The sequence below is a fragment of the Anolis sagrei genome, chromosome 5 (genome assembly GCF_037176765.1).
Source record: "Anolis sagrei isolate rAnoSag1 chromosome 5, rAnoSag1.mat, whole genome shotgun sequence".
In the NCBI taxonomy this organism is placed as follows: domain Eukaryota; kingdom Metazoa; phylum Chordata; class Lepidosauria; order Squamata; family Dactyloidae; genus Anolis; species Anolis sagrei.
Window position 1 is genome coordinate 103,993,238 of NC_090025.1, and position 21,926 is coordinate 104,015,163.

Here is a 21,926-nt window from a genome sequence, read left to right on the forward strand (position 1 = left end):
TACTGTGAGTATACATGACAAGAGAGGAGCAGAGATGGATGATGCGTGTATGGAGGGAGAGAAGGATCTTAAAACCCCCAAAACCTGTCATTTTACTGGCACATCTCTTGCGTGGAATTGCACAGAAAGCATGTAGAATATACCACTTCTCCTCTTACACACTTTTGTACCCTCCAGTTACTTTCATAGAATCATAGAATCATAGAGTTGGAAGAAACCTCATGGGCCATCCAGTCCAACCCCCTGCCAAGAAGCAGGAATATTGCATTCAAAGCACCCCTGACAGATGGCCATCCAGCCTCTGTTTAAAAGCTTCCGAAGAAGGAGCCTCCACCACTCTCCAGGGCAGAGAGTTCCACTGCTGAACGGCTCTCAAAGTCAGGAAGTTCTTCCTCATATTCAGATGGAATCTCCTTTCTTGTAGTTTGAAGCCATTGTTCCGTGTCCAAGTCTCCAGGGAAGCAGAGAACAAGCTTGCTCCCTCCTCCCTGTGACTTCCTCTCACATATTTATACATGGCTATCGTATCTCCTCTCAGACTTCTCTTCTTCAGGCTAAACATGCCCAGCTCCTTAAGCTGCTCCTCATAGGGCTTGTTCTCCAGACCCTTGATCATTTTAGTCGCCCTCCTCTGGACACATTCCAGCTTGTCAACATCTCTCTTCAATTGTGGTGCCCAGAATTGGACACTTTATGGACACAATATTCCAGGTGTGGTCTAACCAAGGCAGAATAGAGAGGTAGCATGACTTCCCTAGATCTAGACACTATGCTCCTATTGATGTAGGCCAATAAGAGACATCTAATCACTTCTCAACAAAAGATTGTCCCAGGCACTAACAAGCCATCAAATGCTAATCAAAGTGGTCAGTTGAAACATTCACACCTAGCTCCAGTAGACAATAGTCCTTTGTCCCACCCTGGTCATTCCACAGATATATAAACCCTTTTTCCTAGTTCCAACAGACCTCACTACCTCTGAGGATGCTTGCCATAGATGCAGGCGAAATGTCAGGAGAGAATGCCTATAGAAAATGGCCATAAAGCCCGAAAAAATCTACAACAACCCAGTGATTCTGGCCATGAAGGCCTTCGACAATACAAGATCCTGATTATTAGTGTTGTGGTTCAGATGATTTTTTGGTCTGGGTTAAGGTTGGGAATGGTAAGAGCCATGCTCACTCTGGTTCGCCTTCACCAGAAGAAGAATGAGAAAGTGTAACTCAGTTCAATACCTGTATTTGTAGGTATTGGGGCTCAGGATACAAAAACAAACCAACAAACCAACAAATGAAGAAATATAGTGTTACCCAGATAGCAGATCAAATCATCCGTAATGCTCACTTTTTTTGCACACATGTCATGTGAGAAGATCCAAGCTGCTGGCATCCAGAGACAGAAGCACCTCTATTACTACAGGTCACCCTGCAAAAATGTGCATACAAGCATTCCCTTCAGAGCCAAGAGCTCTTTGGGCACTAATGGGAAATGTGGTATTTGGAGAGATTATGAACCAGCAACAGCTGCAGGAAGAAAAAGCAGGGAATAGCTGGAGCCATTGCAACAGCTGGAGTTAAAGCAGGGGGAAGTTTCACAAAAGTTCCCATGAGTAAGCTTCTCTGGCACTTCCCCCTCCCACCCCCACCCCACCTTCAAGGGCCTATAACTGGGGGCACACACAATTGTAGACGGACTGCATGACAGTTCCTGTTGGATATTGAATATTAGCACACACACTTGTTTTATAGTCAGCACACATACTAATGCCAGCATTCTAGGATGTTTCAGCAAGAGGTCATTAAGAGGTATGAATCAGGAAGACCAAATACTGGGCAGATTATGTCAGTCAAGATTGACTTAAAAAGAAAATGGTGTTACATTCCATTGATATAAAATAGTACAGCATGCTAAAATGCCAATCAAAACCTGTTAGTATATTTCATTCTTCTTCTGTGCCTTTCACAGCCAGAAATCTATCTTCTTGCTTTTCTTTCAAACCTTTCTCCAAACCTTATCTATTCCATAAATGTGCAACTTCAGATTTATTCATATAAATATGCATTTGCTCTCACTCATTCCTTTTAATACTCCTGCTGAAATTTAAATTGCAAGATCTTTGGGGACATGTGCCTATCTTGTTTAGTTATGAAAAGTGCCATGCCATACCACTACATAAGCTAATATGAGATGAAATCATCAGTGGATGGATGGGCGACCTCTGACAGCCCCTTAAAATCACTCTAAGCTTTCTAGAAGAAGAGCATGAAATAACCAGTCATTCATCACATCCTGTTCACATACATTAGCTAAACTGTACACGGCAACAACATCATGTAGTAGTTTCATAGAGAGCCAGAAAAAAACTCAGTTTGCTCCAGGCATGGAGTATAGTGAGGCACTAGAGGAGATGGCCAACTGAGAATCCCAAGTAACCCTTGAAATCATAGAATCATGGAGTTGGAAGAGACCGCATGGGCCATCCAGTCCAACCCCCTGCCAAGAAGCAGGAAAATTACATTCAAAGCACCCCCGACAGATAGCCATACAGCCTGTTTAAAAGCTTCCAAAGAAGGAGCCTCCATCACACTCCAGGGCAGAGAGTTCCACTGCTGAACAGCTCTCACAGGAAGTTTTTCCTAATGTTCAGATGGAATCTCCTTTCTTTTAGTTTGAAGCCATTGTTCCGTGCCCTAGTCTCCAGGGAAGCATAGCCTCCTCCCTATGACTTCCTTTCACATATTTATACATGGCTATCATGTCTCCTCTCAGCCTTCTCTTCTTCAGGCTAAACATGCCCTGCTCTTTAAGCCACTCCTCATAGGGCTTGTTCTCCAGACCCTTGATCATTTTAGTCGCCCTCCTCTGGACACTTTCCAGCTTGTCAATATCTCTCTTCAATTGTGGTGCCCAGAATTGGACACAATATTCAAGGTGTAGTCTAACCAAAGCAGAGTAGAGGGGAAGCATTACTTCCCTGGATCTAGACACTATACTATTTTTGCAGGCCAAAATCCCATTGCCTTTTTTTGCTGCCACATCACATTGTTGGCTCATGTTTAACTTGTTGTCCACGAGGACCCCAAGATCTTTTTCACTCGTACTGTTCTCGAGCCACATGTCCCCCATTCTGTATCTTTGCATTTCGTTTTTTCTGCCTAAGTGGAGTATCTTGCATTTGCCACTGTTGAACTTCATTTTGTTAGTTTTGGCCCATCTCTCGAATCTGTTAAGATCGTTTTGATTTCTGCTCCTGTCTTCTGGAGTATTGGCTATCTCTCCCAATTTGGTGTCGTCTGCACTGCACTTCTCCACTGCAAATCTCTAGATTGCATAGGATGTTGCCATGGTGGTTAAAAGAATCAATGCTCCATAACTGTGTTGTCTGTAAGTTCCCCAAAGGTCTACTACACTGCTACAGCAGACCTGTATCTCTGGAATCATCTGAATCCAGTGCTTAATCCAGTTGCAAAACCACAATAAAACTCACAAGATCCCATAATCCCCAAATTATAAACCAGCATCCGCTTCCAATCTGTCTGGTCTGTCTGCCTGTCTCTTTTGAATTGGTGGTCAATTTGGGGTCTTCAGACAGGAAAAATAGTCTCCTGAGAGTTTTAATAACTTGTGGGAGACAAACACGTTTTCCTGCACTACTACCCTTCTGTTTGAGATAGTTAACTATTGAGATAGCGTAAACTATTAGAAAGGTTAGGAAAAGGAGGCTATATCTGTCTATGCTGCATGACTATACAAATCTGTTTTTCTCTAGTGCAGTGGTTCTCAGATGTTTTTGGCCTACAACTCCCAGAAATCCCAGCCAGTTTACCCGCTGTTAGGGCTTCTGGGAGTTGAAGGCCAAAAACATCTGGGGACCCCAGGTTGAGAACCACTGCTCTAGTGGTTTGCCGGTCATTTGTGTGTTCAATTAAAAAGGCATGTGAATAGGAATTTACATGTTCTTGTCATACACATATTTCCAAAACAACAGAACAAGAGTTTATCATTACATTACATGGAAGATGCTTAAGGAATGTTTAGGGAAGCATAGGTACAGAGAGTTGGAAGAGACTTCAAGTCCAACCCCCAGCATACAAGAAGAAATATCAAAATATTCCCAACAGATTATCATTTAGATTCTGTTTAAAAACCTCAAGAGAAGGAGCAACCACACTCCCAGGCAGCATATCCCGACATCGAACAGCATTTACTATTAGCTTACATGGAATTCTTTTTCCGAGTTTGAATCCATTACTTCATGTCCTAGGGTGGCTCTACTACATGGACACTTTATTTCATGATTGAAAGTGTCAAATTATGCTCCCTCTTCTCCAGTTCTTGTTGTGCAAACAACCAAACTGGAAAAGAGAAGGACCTTTCCACATTGCCATATAATCCAGATTATCAAAGCAGATAATCCACATTATCTGCTTTGAACTGGATGAGTCCACACTACCATATTATCCAGTTCAAAGCAGATAATCTGGATTTTATATAACAGTGTAGATCCAGCCTAAAATATATCCCATTTGGATTACTGTAATGCACACTACTTCAAGTTCTCTTTGAAGACGGTTCATAAATTTTGGCTGGCCCAAAGAGCTCCAGCCAGATTGTTGTGACTGGGGCTGGCTACTCGGTGTGTATAACCCCCTCTGTTGCAACAGCTCAACTGGCTACCAGCTTGTTTCCTGGCACAATTCAAAGTGCTGGTCAACAGTAAATGGTATTTTTTTTAATATTGCTAATCATTTAGTATGTTTGAAAATGGAATGAGGAGGAGTGTAGAACATTCCCTCAAGGACAACCCTGCTGGTTCTCTCCTCAATTTTCCCCAGAATTTAACTCATAATATTATTCATAGGTGTAAGCATCCCTGACATATAATGCTTCTCCTTATTGCTTATATAGTCTATTTCTTTGAAATAGTTTAATACCATCAATTATTACAGTGATACCTATTACATCATATTTGCTTTGCTGAGTTAAATGCTCATGTTCATCTTGTTTATTTTTTTTATACTCTCTGTAGTAGTGTTGAGACATCTAAGACAATTACTTGCTTGGTTAAGGATCCTCCACTGTCAAATTCTTGTACTTTTTACCCAATTCTGTCTGTAACAATTGGACAATTATCTCCTGCACTTCTTGAACTCCTGCCCCCAAGAACGTCTCTCTCCCCAACATACCATAATTCAGTTTAAAACTCTCCTGATCAGATTTGTGAGACTTTTTGCAAAAATATTCCTATGAACTGTTGTAATGTGCAACCCATCACTTATCAGAGGTCCATCTTTGCCTGCTCTGGTTCAAAATGGATCTAGGAACTGCCCCCTTTTTCACCTGGGCAGGGAGTCCTTTAAAAATATTTCAACTCTTTCTGATGAGATAGGATTGTTGTTGTTGTTGTTGTGTGCTTTCAAGTCGTTTCAGACTTAGGTTAACCCTGAGCCTGAGCAAGGGCCGGGTAAATGACCTTGGAGGGCCGTATCCGGCCCCCGGGCCTTAGTTTGAGGACCGCTGCTTTAGACCATCTCTCTTCTAGTTTGGTTCAAAGGGAAGGATGTAATGAGCACACACAAAGGCTAGCAATGTTTGTTGCAAAGCAACATTAATAACAAATGTTTGTACAGCCCATGAGTTGTGTACACAGTTCTGTCTCCCTTATGTGCATGTTGGAAACATCTCAACCATTCTTCCATAGTAGCTGTATAGCAGCACTGCAGTATGAAATGCATATGCAAACTAGGGTAGGGTTGGCAGGCTTAAAAATGCTTACATTTTGATGTAACATGGTCTGTTGGCATAGGTTGATATGAATAATTTAACTTATTTTTTGTTTATACAATATGTCCACAGGACACCACATATGACAATTCAGATGGCAATTGTGTCTGCTTAAGGAGAGGAAGGAACATTTAAAATAAAACTTCAAAGTAGTCCAGTTTTAGTTTATAAAATGAGAAAAGTGTACCAATTTATTAAGTGTAATTCAAGCTGAGCACTCCAGTTTAGAGGGGGTTGTAGCAAGCTTGAATGAACAATGGGGGCTTGCACAGCTGTCAATACCCATCATTTTTGCGATGCATAGCAGTGTTAGCATTCAGCATGCTGAAATTTGTCTTGCCACGGTCCTTTCCTGGTAAGCTTCCAAATCTTTGGCAGGATGTTGAATGATTTTCTAAGAAAGAGATCAGCTTACAGTAACAATGCAGATCAGGGATTCCCTACAACTGTGGAGGCCAGCATTTTTTTAATTTTTTTTTTTTTTTTTTTTTTTTTTTTTTTTGCAAAACTAGAACTGCCATATGGTGGCAGAGGTAGTGCTAGTGGTTGTGAGGCTCCTGTCCTGTGTGCTTTTCCCACAACCTGGTTCTGCCTAAACCACCACTGCCATCACATGAAATCTCACTGCAATCACCAAAGATGTGGGCTTTCCCTTATTCTCACCTCTGCCACTAATATAGACATCTCATATTCGGGTTACAACAGTGGGGACCTACTAATATCTTCAAGGTGTAACTGTGGGCTATTCTGCTACACTCATCCCCACTGGATACCGTATGCCTTTATCCATAGATACCATGTCAGAACCCTATCTATCTATCTACACACACAAACACACAGAAGACAAAATCATGTTTGTATGTATATGCCTTCAAATCACCGTGAATTTCATGGGATTTTCATAAACAAAGAATGAACAATGGTAGCATAATATAAAAATTTATTTTATTGAACATAACAAAGATCAGCAAATCATGCAATTACGCATTTCACTCTCACTTATACTCTTCCCTACAAAACCTACCATTCAGACTCAAACTTTTCTTTTGCTTGGTGCATTGTTTTTTAGGTCTGTTCTTGGGGTGATTTGGGGCTCTAATATAGGAAATTGATTTCCTGTGCGCTAGCAGATGGTGACTGGTAAATGGCAGGTGTTTGTTTGTTTGTTTGTTTGTTTAATTTTAAACATTTATATTCCGCCCTTCTCACCCCGAAGATTTTTGTGACATTTATGTTATCTAAGTAATCTTAATAAACAGCCCTATTGTAATGACGACAGTAGACTCAGTCAGCTGTCGCCCATGGGGATTGGAAGATGCTAGTTAAATGTAGTTTCTGTTGTTTTGCATTGTTATTAAAAATACGTCTAATTCTATACCCCTTTTTTCATGTCAGGAGCAACCTGAAAAACTGCAAGTCGCTTCTGATGTGAGAGAACTGGCCGTCTGCAAGGACGTTGCCCAGAGGATGCCCAAATGTTTTTGAGGTTTTACCATCCTTGTGGGAGGCTTCTCTCATGTCCCTGCATGGAGAACTGGAGCTGACAGAGGGAGCTCATCCATGCTCTCCCCAGATTTGAATCTTTGACCTGTCGGTCTTCAGTTCTGCCAGCGCAAGGGTTGCACTCACTGCACCACCAGGGGCTCCCTCATACTATACTATACCCTCATATTATACCATACCATAAATTCTGTATTCGTCTGATATTAATATTGAAATGCAATAATTAGAAGCAATTTAAGACAAATAAAAACAAACTGAATGCAACACAAGTATTTTACTGTGTTATAAAAGTAGGTTTTTATTTAAAGTATGTTTTCTTTTCTTTTTGTCAGTCACTTGAGACTGACCTACAAGTAGCACTGCCTGAATATCAAGCAAAAAGTGGGTGCTAGAAACAATATCATACGAAAGCTTACTGGCACAACCTGGGGATCACAACCAGACACAGTGAAGACATCCGCCCTTGCGCTATGCTACTCTGCTGCTGAGTATGCATGCCCAGTGTGGAACACATCTCACCATACTAAAACAGTGGATGTGGCTCTTAATGAGATATGCCGCATTATCACGGGGTGTCTGCGCCCTACACCACTGGAGAAATTACACTGCTTAGCCGGTATTGCACCACCTGACATCCGCCGGGAAGTAGCAGCCAATAGTGAAAGGACCAAGGCAGAGACATCTCCAGTTCATTCCTTGTTTGGGCATCAGCCAGCACGTCAACGACTTAAATCAAGAAATAGCTTTCTAAGATCTACAGAGACACTCGCTGGAACACCTCAGCAAGCGGGAGTCCAAAAGTGGCAGGCTCAAACCCAGAGCCTCAATCAATGGCTGATACCCAATGAGATACTCCCCCCTGGGCACACAGAAGACTGGGTGGCTTGGAAGGCACTGAACAGACTGCGCTCTGGCACCACGAGATGCAGAGCCAACCTCCAGAAATGGGGCTACAAAGTGGAATCCACGACATGTGAGTGTGGAGAAGAGCAAACTACAGACCACCTGCTGCAATGCAACCTGAGCCCTGCTACATGCACCATGGAGGACCTTCTTGCGGCAACACCAGAAGCACTCCAAGTGACCAGATACTGGTCAAAGGACATCTAATCAACTACCAAGCTTGCAAACTCTGTGTCTTTTGTATGTTTGTTTGTCATGTCAAAAATGTAATACAACTGTTCGGTTGCCTGACACGATAAATAAATATTTGAGAGTTCCAGTTAACTGAGAATGTATTGTATTATAATGTACATATAAAGGACACGTAAATCATTTTTCTGAACCAACTGAAAACTCCAACTAGTACAGATGTTTTCCCCAACACTGATCAGTTACCGGGTCAGGCAAGTGAACTAATATCCATAAATGTTTGTGTTGAAATAAAAATGTTAGATTCCTCCTTTCCTCCCATTTTTCCTACAGTCGCAACACGGCCTAGAAGAACTGCTTCTTTGAAGATGAAGTTTCATTTTCCAAAAAAAGTGGCATTGACCATTATCCCACCCCAAGTGGCATCTGCCATTCCTCCACCCAACCCCCTTCCTTCTTTTCTGCCTTACACAAGAAAATCCCAGAAGGAAGTGGGAATTGAGCAGATCATCTTGCTCTCATATAGATTGCAAATATCTGAAGCTCAATTTGCATTCCTACATTCCTCACAGCTGATCCTTTCCTCTCCTCTCTGACCTTCCAGTGAGGGAGGGGGGAGTTAGGAGCTGCCATTGTTCCTTCCTATCTTTTGCACCCCTTGCCCCCTTCATCTGCCATTGCTAATCATGTCACTCAATAAGAAAATGTGAGTATCTGGAGAGGGCTGACAGTCTACCTGTATCACTCAGTCCTTCCTGAGTCTTCAGTGCAGAGGAGCAATAGTCATATCCCTTGCCAACCAACTCTGGAAGCCAACTGGTGTGTAAGCTTTCAGTGTAAGTTGAAGGTTCCCATTACTACTGCTTTGCCCTCCATGCAGCTCTGGGACTTTGTTAGGGCTGAACAGCCGTGAAGACCCTCACCAACTTTGACAGTGATATATGCTGCCTTGGAGAGTTATAGAGTCTCCCTCTCCAGAGATCTCCAAACAGAAAGCAACCCACCAGGCTCATAGCAGGGGAATCGGACTGGCTGACCATCGTGGTGTTCTCCAGCTCTTATGATTCTGGTTTTTAAAGCCTTGTATAAAAATGTTTCTTAGCCTGATTTTTTCCACACTGTCGTAGGTTGACTATTCAAAATTGTCAAAAAATGTTTGTGTTGTAAATATACCGTATATAAGACAACTGGGCGTATAAGATGACCCCCAACTTTTCCAGTTAAAATATAGAGTTTGGGATATATTTGCCATATAAGACTACCCCTCTTCCAACGCACACCAAATAAAAAATTTAAAAGCATCAGATTTGATTTCAATATGGTAATTTTCCTATTACTGTACCTCCTTCTCTACCTCTCAGATCTTGCACATGCGCACCTGCACCGCTTCACTGCAGGAGTGAGATCTGAGAGGCAGAGGAGGAGGTACGGTAATAGGATACAAGGGTGGGCCAGACAGGTAAAAGAGGTGTGTTTTCTGGGCCGAGAGCCACTCTATCTCTTTTTTCCACATCCTGGGCGCCCTGGACGCCTGCAGCTTGCTCCGCCCTTCACTTACACCTTCCTGGTGAGGCGCCCCTTCACCTCACCATCGGGACCACATTAAGTCCACGAATCCTGATGAATGGATTTTCTTCTACCATACTTGTAATGCTTTCATACAGTCGCTGCATACGGCAGGGACACAGCAACTCCCATTTTTGAGCTCCCCCTACCATATGCGGCACAGATTCTCCAATCCAACTGGAAGTTTCAGCACACGCTCTATAAGACGACTCCTGGCATATAAGACTACTCCCGCGTATAAGACGATCTACACGTGTAAGGATACTTCCATGTATAAGACTACCCCCATGTATAAGGCTACTCCCATGTATGACTACCCCGTGTATAAGACCACTCCCGTGTATAAGTCTAAACCCATGTATAACACTACTCCAGCGTATAAGACTACTCCCATGTATAAGACTACCCCGCATATAAGACTACTCCCATGTATAAGACGACCCCTGACTTTTGAGGAGATTTTCTTGGGTTAAAAAACAGTCTTATACACCAGAATATATGGTAATTAATTAAAATCAATTTACAATCTTTACCTAAAATAAACCATCAAAAGATTGGTTTAAAATTGTTAAAGCCCATTTTAGCCTAATCCAGTTATTTAATGGAAATTTATTACCATATTTACTTGAGTCTAATGCACCATCTAATGTAATGCACACCCCAAAACATTTTTCTAAAGAAAGGAGAAGAAGTTGGGTTGTTGTGGGTTTTTTGGGCTGTATGGCCATGTTCTAGAAGCATTCTCTCCTGACATTTCACCTGCATCTGTGGCAAGCATCCTCAGAGGTTGTGAGGTTTGTTGGAAACTAGGAAAATTGGGTTTATATATCTGTGGAAGGTCCAGGTTGAGAGAGAGAACTCTTGTCTGTTGGAGCTAGGTGTGAATGTTTCCATTAGCCATGAAAGCCTTCAACAATACAAAGAAGGAGAAACAGCGCCCTTCCGCCAGGTTGAAGGTGATGCCACTTCTTCCTTCTTTAGAACAGGGGTGCTGTTTCTCCTCTGTCTCCCAAGTTGGGGGATGAAGGAGAAATGTCTTGGGGTGGAAAGGGGCACCACTTCTTCACCATCTCCTAAGTTGAGGCAACTCAAAAAGTTTTAGGAAAGAAAGTAAAACTGCACAATATGTTCACGGCATTGAGCCCTGAAAGATTAAGGGCTTGGGGTGGAAAGGGGCACCGTTTCTTCACCGTCTCCTAAGTTGAGGGACAAAAGATTAAGGGCTTGGGGTGGAAAGGGGCATCGTTTCTTCACCATCTCCTAAGTTTGGGGACGAAGGAGAAGGGGCCTGGGTTGGAAAGGGGTGCAGTTTCTCCTATGTCTGCTAAGTTGGGGGATGAAAGAGAAATTGCTTGGGGAGAGAAGTCTCTGCTCCACCATCAGGTCGAGGTTGGTGAGTTCTCTAGTCTCAGCCTAATGGAGGGGCAAAGACACCTTTTGGTGCATGACTCTAATGCACCATCAAATCTAATGTTCTGTTGCGCCTTTGGTGATTAATCATACAATCTGATATTGCCGTGACCCCTCAACGTTTGTCCTTAGAGTACACCCCCTCCTCGCCTGTACGAAGACTCCTCTTGACCCCATTCCTGAAGAGTTTCTCCCACACAAATAAATCTGCTCCATCCCTATCTCACCCCATGTTTTTAGCTTTAGTATTTGATTCTGTACATGTGGCCCACTCACTGTTACTGTGTTATAAATGACTTTATTTTAATTTTATATGTTTTTCTTATACTTTATGTAATTTATTCTGTTATTGTTGGCAGTTTGATTTTACTTATTGTATTGTGTTGTTGGGCTTGGCCTCATGTAAGCCGCCCCGAGTTCCCATCGGGGAGATGGTGGCGGGGTATAAATAAAGTTTATTATTTATTTCTTTATAATGTGCACCTCAATTTTAGCTAAACAATTCAGTCAAACAAAGATGTGCATTAGATTCGAGTACTGAGTCTTTAAGATGTATGAAAGGGGGAAAGGAGAGTAACTCCAAGTTAAGTAAGCTAAACTTAACTATCTTCGTTAAAAAAGAGATTCATTGAAAAGTCATTTGTGGTTTAAAATATAGAAACAAACTAGTCTTGCACATACCATACTTCATTAACATCTTGTATTGTAGTAGAACAAAAATGTCCAATAAGGCATTTAGATACGTTTGAATAAGGCAGAAAAGATCACAAAAGCAATTTAATGAAGGAAAATTGATTTTTTTTTCTACCTGCGCTCCTGATTTGCATTAGAACAAACAAAAAGAGTAGGCGAGAAAATTGGGCAAAATAAAGACATCCACTGAATAATATACTCTGCAAAAAAAAAAGCATTGACATCTATTATTAGGTACTGATCACACTAAGAGCTAGATACAATATACTTGCAAGAATCCCTGAACATTATTTCTAAGGTTTCTACAGACTAAAGGGGTTTAGAAAGCACTCCGAGCATACACAGCCAGACAATTCTGCCAGATTGGTCACAGGGGAAGTTTTTAAAGAAGTAGCTATCTTAGTCTCTTGTAGCAAAAAAGAAAAAAGAGAGGGAGAAAAAACAAGAAAAGAAACATGGCAACACCTTTAAGATTAACTTTTTAAAAAACTTTTATTACAGGTCATTGTCCTTGAACAAAGAAGATTAGAAAGAGAAACAGCTGCATTAAACTATATTAGAAATTCCAATGGATTAGCAAAAGTATGAACAAAGGCAATGACTTCATGGCACACTACATATATTGATGCCGATGCACCTGCCTTTTTGACAGGTTGGTTTTTTAAAAAATGGTCTTTTGACCCTTTCGAATTATAACCGGAACCCATTAATTCAATGCACACGCTCCTCTTTGGACTACACATCAAATTAATGACTTCTGGTTATGTACAATCCACAGTTTTCTATTTTTATTGAGATTTTCCATTTACAATAAACGTCTCATATATTCAAACAAAACACCAAGCAAGCAAGAAATATGTCAAAGAAATGAATCATCAAACCAAAGAAATACAGCTAGCCCTCCGCAAGATCCCCACAAGAGAGGGCTCAAGATATTTGTGGGGGGGGGGGGGGACACAAATATTTTAAGCCCTCTTCAACATCCTTGCTGACTCTAGAAGCTATGTGTTCCTACGCCTACACAAGGTCTGCCCTGGTTTCTGTGTGAATGTGCATGGAGCAGATTTCGGTTTTGGGTGGGTGGACACCAGTCATCCCCCATATCAAGGACCTCCAGAATCTGGTTACTACATGAGCTTTGGGAGGCAGTTGACAGGCCATTGCTGTTGCTTCACCCTCTCTACAACTTCTGGGCAGGCAATGCAACAGCATTCTTTCTTGCCAACCACTTCCAGAAGCCCACCACTGTGTGGACTTCTAGAGATGGTTGGCATCTCTAGCCATTGCTGTCAATCATCCCTGGCCTTCAAGGGAAGTAAAGCAACAATAATCACTCTCGCCAACTAACTCCAGAAGTCAACCACTGTGTAGGCTTCTAGAGATGGTTGGCATCTCCAGCCATTGTTGTCAATTCTTCCTGGTCTTCAGGGAAAGTAAAGCAACAATAATCTCTCTCACCAACCAACTCCAGAAGCCCACCACAGTGTGGACTTCTAGAGATGGTTGGCATCTCCAGCCATTGCTGTCAATCGTCCCTGGCCTTCAAGGGAAGTAAAGCAACAATAATCACTCTCGCCAACTAACTCCAGAAGTCAACCACTGTGTAGGCTTCTAGAGATGGTTGGCATCTCCAGCCATTGTTGTCAATTCTTCCTGGTCTTCAGGGAAAGTAAAGCAACAATAATCTCTCTCACCAACCAACTCCAGAAGCCCACCACAGTGTGGACTTCTAGAGATGGTTGGCATCTCCAACCATTGCTATCAATCGTCCCTGGTCTTCAGGGGAAGTAAAGCAACAATAATCTCTCTCACCAACCAACTCCAGAAGCCCACCACAGTGTGGACTTCTAGAAATGGTTGGCATCTCCAACCATTGCTGTAAATTGTCCCTGGTCTTCAAGGGAAGTAAAGCAACAATAATCTCTCTTGCCAACCAACTCCAGAAGTCAACCATTGTGTATGCTTCTAGAGTTGGTTGTCAACACTGATCACTGCTGTTTCACTCTCCTCACAGATTTGGGACTTCGGGAGCACAGAACAACAATGATGGCCCTCACCAATCAGCAATTTCAGGAGGCTACCTCCTGAAGTGCAAGGCTGCTATATGACAATACTCCCTTGTCATGGTGATGAACTTATCTAATGACTTTTTAACACTCGTCACTCTACTCCCCCTGCTTTCATCTTGAAATTTAATCTCATTTTATCAAATTTATTATCTAATCTAGTTTTATTGTGTTTTAATTTATTTTAGTTAACTACCATAAATACTTGAGTATAAGCCGAGTTTCTCAGCCCTTTTTTAGGCTGAAAAAGCCTCCATTGGCTTATACTCGATACAATTTTATTTATTATTTTACTCTGTTATATTATTATTATTATTATTATTATTACATGTATTATTTACTCTATTTATTATTATTATTACATTTACATTATTTTACTCTATTATTATTATTCCAATTATTATTTTACTCTATTTTTATTGGAATGATACATAAGCACATTTACATTGAAGGAGGTTAGAATAATGGTTTAATCAGAGTAGGACAGTCTTATCTTAGGTTGTTGTAAGTTTTTCGGGCTGTATGGCCATGTTCTAGTAGCATTCTCTCTTGATGTTTCGCCTGCATCTATGGTAGGCATCCTCAGAGATTGTGAAGTCTGTTGGAAAATGGGGTTTATATATCTGTGGAATGTCCTGGGTGGGAAAAAGAACCCGTCTGTTGGATGGAGGTAAATGTGAATGTTTCAATTGGCCACCTTGATTAGCATTTTTTTATTTATTTATCCTATTTATACCCCGCCTTTCTCTAACCGAAGAGGACTCAAGGTGGCTTACGTATAGGTAATTATTCAGTGCCTTAAAACACATACAAACATTATACTTAAAATAAATCACATTAAAATACATATTAAACATGTTAAAGCATTACATTCTATATTAAAATCACACCATCCAGAAATTGTAGTCCAAAGTCGTTCCATGGTCATTGCACATATTCCAAATCTGCTATTGCACTGCATTATTCTCCGAAAGTCTGATCCCAAAGCCAAGTTTTTACTTTTCTTCTGAAGGCTAGGAGGAAGGGGGCTGATCTAATGTCGCTGAGGAGGGAATTCCACAGCCAAGGGGCCACCACTGGAAAGGCCCCGTCTCTCATCCCCAACAGTTGTGCTTGCGAGGAAGGCAGGACCGAGAGCAGGGCATCCCCAGACTATCTTGATCTCCGAGATGGTTCATAGGGGAAAATACGTTCAGACAGGTAAGCTGAGACGGAACTACTTTGGAGCTCACCACCCACTAGATTCATAAGGATACTTTGCTTCATATCTGGAGATTTTTCCACTTTCATAGGGTTCCTGCACACCTAATTCTTATAAACAGGAAGGACCTACTGTATTTCTATTGGTTCAGCATTCTGACATTTTCTACTTTTTGACAATGTTCTGGTACATAACGTGTAAGATATGTGGGGGGAACCTATACAAGTGTCTTCGCTACAACACATGTGATGAAAGGGATTTTCTCACAACCTCTGAGGATGCCTGCCAGATGCAGGCAAAATGCCAGGAGAGAATGCTTCTGGAACATGGCCATACAGTCCGGAAAACACACAACCCAGTTTCTCAGTGAGAGTTTTTTTTTTTTCAAATTAGGGTAACTAATTTGGCAAGAAGACTTATTGCTTTTACACATCAACACTAACCGGTCCCTGCAAAGATACAAAAGTCTAATATAAAAAATGAATTGGTCCACCAAGAAGAGAAGAGTTGCAAATCTTGCCCAGGTTTCCAAGGCTCTAAAAGACTTGCCTGAAGATTTGCAAAAAGTCTGGAACAATTTAATAACTTCTTGAACAATGAGATAACTAATGATGTCCTAATTTGTGGTTCTAATTATTAGTAACTCTAGTAAGTCAAATTAGTAAGTCTGTAATAAAAGAACAAGAATTTTATAAATACGATTTTATCTTCTTTTATTACAATTTAGATGGGGGGTCTTTTATGTTTTAATTAGTTTAGTATTTAAATTAGTTGCTAATGAGGTTATTTGGTTTCGTGTTTTAGAGTTATTTAGTAATTATATATGTTTTCTTTTCATTTATGGTATTTTTCGTTCTTTCTTCCTTTTTCTTTTCTTTCTTTTTTTTTTTTTTGGTTTAGTTTCTGTATGTTGGCAAGGTGTAGTGAACTGGCTTATTAATAAATATAGCTTTAAAGATCTAGATCACCTTGCTCAGCAATTTCAAAATTTGGAGAAAGGGGTGATTTTCATCTTTCTGGATCAAATGACATTCTACTCAATTCCCACTTTATAAATACGCTTTATACCTGAGATCTTAGTATCACTCTGTATTGCATTTGAAAAAAACAGGTTTATATCCACAAAAGTTCAAGCTAAAACAAAATAAGAGTTAGTCTTAAAAGTAGTCTTAAAAGTGCTGACAAATCTCTATTTCTCCCTCTCCCCTTTCTCTTTTTTTTTTTTTTGACCATGGAACCATTATTTTTGTTCCTTGATTTTTTGCTTTGAAAAATAACCTGATGCTGCTCTTGGCAATATGATACACATATAACAAACTGCACTCAAACCTTACTAATGGGCATCAGTAAAACAGTGAATGCTAAGAGAATGGACTACTGCTTCATATACATAGTAATTCTAAGATTCCTGTGGAACATGACCTTAAATATTTCATACAACAAATTTGTTCAGATTATATAAGCGTTGCATAATACCCCATGTAGTATGAAGTGCATTTCTAATTTAGGATGAGAAAGTGTAGTAGAGCATGAAATGTGAGCTGTCCTTGGTTTAAGTCGTGGTCTAAAACAAAGTTTAGGTCTCTTTCGGACTGTCATTCTCACAGCCAAAAATATTTTCTCGCCTGGAAAAATACACAATGTTTATATGAAGTAACACTTGAGGTCTGTCAACGAGTATTAGCTACTTCCACCTAGTACACATATATTCCTTATATACAGAAGCACATACCGTATATTCTGGCATATAAGATGACTGGGCGTATAAGACGACCCCCAACTTTTCCAGTTAAAATATAGAGTTTGGGATATACTCGCCGTATAAGACTACCCCTCTTCCAACACATATCAAATAAAATTTTTCAAAGCATCAGATTTGATTTAAATATGGTAATTTTCCTATTACTGTACCTCCTTCTCTGCCTCTCAGATCTCGCACATGCACACCTGCACTACTTCACTGCAGTCTTCAGGAGCAAGATCTGAGAGGCAGAGGAGGAGGTACGGTAATAGGATACAAGGGCAGGACAGACAGGTAAAAGAGTTGTTTTTCTGGGCCCAGAGCCACTCTATCTCTTTTTTCCATACCCCGGACGCCTGCAGCTTGCTCCGCCCTTCAGTTACACCTTCCCAGAGAGGCGCCCCTTCACCTCACCATCGGGACCACATTAAGTCCACGAATCGTGATGAATGGATTTTTTTCTACCATATTTGTACAGCATTGCCCTTAATGCCATATAGGGCAGGGACGTGGCCACTGTCATTTTTGAGCTTCTCCTACCATATGCAGCAACCACAGATTCTCCCATTTGGATTGAAATTTTCAGCACCTGCTCTGTAAGATGACTCCCATGCATAAGGCTACTCCAGCATATAAGACAACTCCCGTGTATAAGACAAGTCCCATGTATAAGACTACTCCTGTGTATAAGACGACCCCTGACTTTTGAGGTTTTCTTGGGTTAAAAAGTAGTCTTATACGCCAGAATATACGGTAATTATAAAATACAGGTGGAATGGACTCAAGACTATTGAGTCCAACTCTTTGTCCAATGCTAGAGCATCCCTGTCAGAGAATCTCCAGCTTCTTTTTTGGAGGAGACCTCATCATGTCCCAAGGCAGCTGTTTCCATTTCCATATCTCTTAAATGTCAATAGGTTCCTTTGAACATTTAACCAAAATCTACCATCCTATAGCTTAGACCTAGTCGTACCCTCTGGAGCAGGGGAAACAAAGTCCACAGCCCTTTAGATTTGACATCAATTTAGATGTTTAAATTTAAAGAGTTCAGTCATGCCATCTCTTCTCTTGTCTTTTCTTTACCAGTCTTCTATTCAACAGGCTGAATGTACCCAGTTCCTTGTATATTTTGTTCATCATACCTCTTCTCATACTTGTCCTTATCCGAATCTGCTCCAAATTGCCTATACTCTTCCTAAAGAGACATCCAAAACTGAATCCTATGATCAAGATGAGTCCTGATCAGAAGACTAATATTTGTTTCACCTTGGAAACTATGTTTCTTTTAATAAGGCTGAAATACTATTTACCTTCTTTGCTGCAGCATCACACTGCTGAGTCATATTTAATTTATGATCAAGAACAATCCCAAGGTGCTTTTCACATGCATTACTGCTAAGTCAAGTATTTTAATGGTGTAATTGATCCATTTTTTTATTTATCTCTATGAAATGTCATTCTATTAGGGTTAGTCCAATTTTCTAATTTATTAAGATCTTATTGAACTGTTCCTATCTCTGAATGGGTTAGCTACTCCTCTCAGTTTTGTGTCACCCTCAAACATGTTGTGGATTCTCACAAATTCAACATCTAAGTTACTGAATAAAAATACTGAAAACTGTTGACTTCAGGACAGACCCTTGCAGTATCCACTCAGATTTTACTTCAGTTTGGAAATATAGCTATTTACGTTGAGACCTCGAACAGAGCTTCCAAACAATTATGCTACATAACAAAATTTGAAAATAATTCTGTTCCTGGTTTGGAAGTGTTATTTCCTGTTTAATTGAGCAGTACTTACTTTTAAAGTAAGTGTTATACTCCAGAAACTTTGTTTTTGTGACTGCCACAAACTATGTTGCATTGGTTGAGACTCAGTGAGATATTCACTGAAAAACTATAGTAAAATGTGTTGCAGAATATCCCACAAAAACAAAGTTTTTGCCATTTAATAAACCTTTCCCATGATATGAACCAACTTATGATAGAACTGATGGAGTTCAGCCAGTGATTGTGTTTCAGGATCAGGGTATGATGACAATGAGGTTCATGTGGGTAACGTTGCTTCCAATGATACTGATGCAGACAATGACCAGGAGATCCCTGTTCAAAGTGTAGTTTCTCATGAGAATGCTCCTGAAGGGTGTGGGGATGATGGTGTGCTCCCTGAATCGCTACCAGAGAATTCCCATGGTTTAGAGCCTGAGAATAGCTCGGCACCTGGGCGAGCTGCAGAAGTTAATGAGCAAATAGATAGACGGGATGTTATTAGTCAGAATAGAAAAGCAGACCAGTCTCTTAGGCGTTCTGCCAGGCTCAAAGAAAAAATGATAAGGGATTCAAGGCTAATACGAAACCCATTTCTGGCCGCTTGGGACATAGAGTAATGAGGAGATAAAAATCCCAAATACAGGATCAGTAGTCAGATAAATCAAGTCAAGACCTCGTTCCTCTTCCTTGGAAGCCTTGTTTTGGAAAGATTCAATTGTTAATTGCCTTGGAGTCACGTTTCCAGTTTTTGGATTTTACTATAGAAGTTTTTGCCAATGTTTTTCATGAACTTTGATAGACTAATTTCCTGGACTATTTGTTCCAGCTTATCTCTCTACCTAATTGGATTTACCTATTCTTTTAAAGTGCTTTTTATTACTACTGTTTTTTAATTATCTTAAATAAACGGATTGCATTTCTACTCAGCTGTGTGGTGTTTAAAGTCAGAGGGTTTTTCCTGGTCTGGAGTGCAACAAGAACCAATTAGGAAATAACATTTATAACCCAGGAACAAAAACCATGTTAATAGTGTCATTGATCTATCTTACATTACTCCTATCTATTCAACATTTAATCAGTCAAAATATTATGGGTAACTTTATCAAATGTTTACTGAAATACAGATAAACTGCATCTACATTTACTATCATCTACTAACAAGTGACACAAAATGTGTGTGTTTGTATGTGTGTGTATTGATTAGTTTGTCAGCATTTGTTCTTGATAAATCCATCCTGGCTCCAACTAATTGCAGCCACAAACCCTGAAGTTGGCAAGAAATCAGTTTTGGGCATCCTCATGATGTTTAGGGCCTTTTTGCACTCGACACAGTGTAAAACCGGCGAACACAGTTTTGCCCCACATTAGAAAAAGTCAGGGAATGGTTCGATACATCCCTGAACCATTTCACTTCTGATTCAGATCTGACCCCATTTTTCACATGGGTCAATGCTGCCATCATGCTTTCCCTGCGCTCTGCGGTGGGGAGAAAATAGAATAGCGCTGTGGGGTTTTTTTCCTCCTCCATTGGAAGCGGAATGGCATCGGCTTTGGCATTCATGTTGAAAGCTTTTCCTCTGCCATGTGGGTAATGTAAACACAGGATAACTGTCTTCAAGCAAAAAGAAGGCAAGCTGGTCAAGATGTTCACAATACTCCTTTTATTGTAGCCTCTCCACAGAAAGATTCAAAGGCAACTCTCCACATTCTTTCTGGTCTTTGTCTTCCCTCTAATTTTCCATGTCTTCCCTTTTTATCTTCCCCCAGCCCCGCCCTTCATACACACCTCCATTACAATCACTCAGCTGGTGGTCATCAACATGTCTTGAGCCACAGCTTGTATATCTTCCCAGTGGATGAAGGAAGTATTTTTTTACTCTGGGGGCAAGGCTCTCCACCTTCCTCACACTCTTACAAGAACTTACCTGTGTTGTTGTGTTGAGCTCTCAGAGTCATGGAACTCTGGAGAGCTCCCCAAAATTTCTACTCTGTTTCAGTCATCAAGAACAAATTCTTTTGAGAACAGAATTGACAGTAGGGATGGGAAACCCGTGACCCTCCTGATGTTGTTGAATTTCAATCCATTCCGCCCCAGACAACGTGACTAGTGGCCAGTGAGAGGAATTGTGATCCAACAAAATCTTAAAGATTTGTATGAAAGAGAGTGTTAAAAAGTCTTTAATGTAATTTGACTGTTTTCAACCTCACAATAACCATTGCACTTCTTAATTTTAATTACAAATGAAATACTGATTGCTGGACAAAGAAATTCATCTCACAGTGCTAGTAAATTATGCGAGTTGGGGAAAGTGGTAGTTCAACACCATTATTTTGAAAGATTTTCATTTCTACATAAAACATGTAGAAATGAAAGTAAAAATAGAAAACTCATAGGAATTGGACTGGTTTTTGAAAATGGGTCTTGCATTTTCTTCTAAGCTGAATTTGAGCAGGAAGGAAAGTCCAGAATCCTTTTGGGTTGGGCATGTGTGTTTGAAGGACAATATCTGTATAAATAAAAATGTAATGTTCATTTGTGAGATTAATGTAACTCAAAAACCACTGAACAATTTGACACAAAATTTGGAACACAATACACCTATCAGGCCAACAAGTGACCATCACTCATAAAAACACTGAAAAACACAGCAGAAGAGACTTAAAAGCAAAAAAAAAAAGATGCTAAAGCGCATGTACAAAATGACTCCCCTGGAAAACAAAACACACAATAGAATATCAACATTCTCTTCCGGATTACAGCTCCCAGCATCCCCTAGACCAGGCCCTTTAGGAGAGGAGGATGATCCAAATACACTGCTTCCAAGCTGAAAGCTTTCTTCTCCTTGGATTTCTTTGAGAGCATCCCAATCCCTGCATTTTTTCCAATTTTCTATTCTTGGACTGCAAATCCGAGCAATCCTCCAGATAGGTAAGATAGATAGATTAGTTAGATAGATAGATTAGGTAGGTAGGTAGGTAGGTAGGTAGATTGATCAGGAGGACTGATGGGAGTTGCAGTCCAAGAATAGATATAGACGGGAGAAAGAGGAAGGGAACAAAAAGGGGGGAAGGGAAGAAGTAGGGAAAGAAGGAAGGAAAG

At 40.6% G+C, this 21,926-nt stretch overlaps 1 protein-coding gene across 3 annotated transcripts in view; it reads right to left on the reverse strand.

Moving 5' to 3' along the window:
- The window catches only part of TSPAN9 (tetraspanin 9), a 186,981-nt gene that overhangs the window by 139,456 nt on the left and 25,599 nt on the right, over positions 1-21,926 (reverse strand). The window lies entirely within an intron of this gene.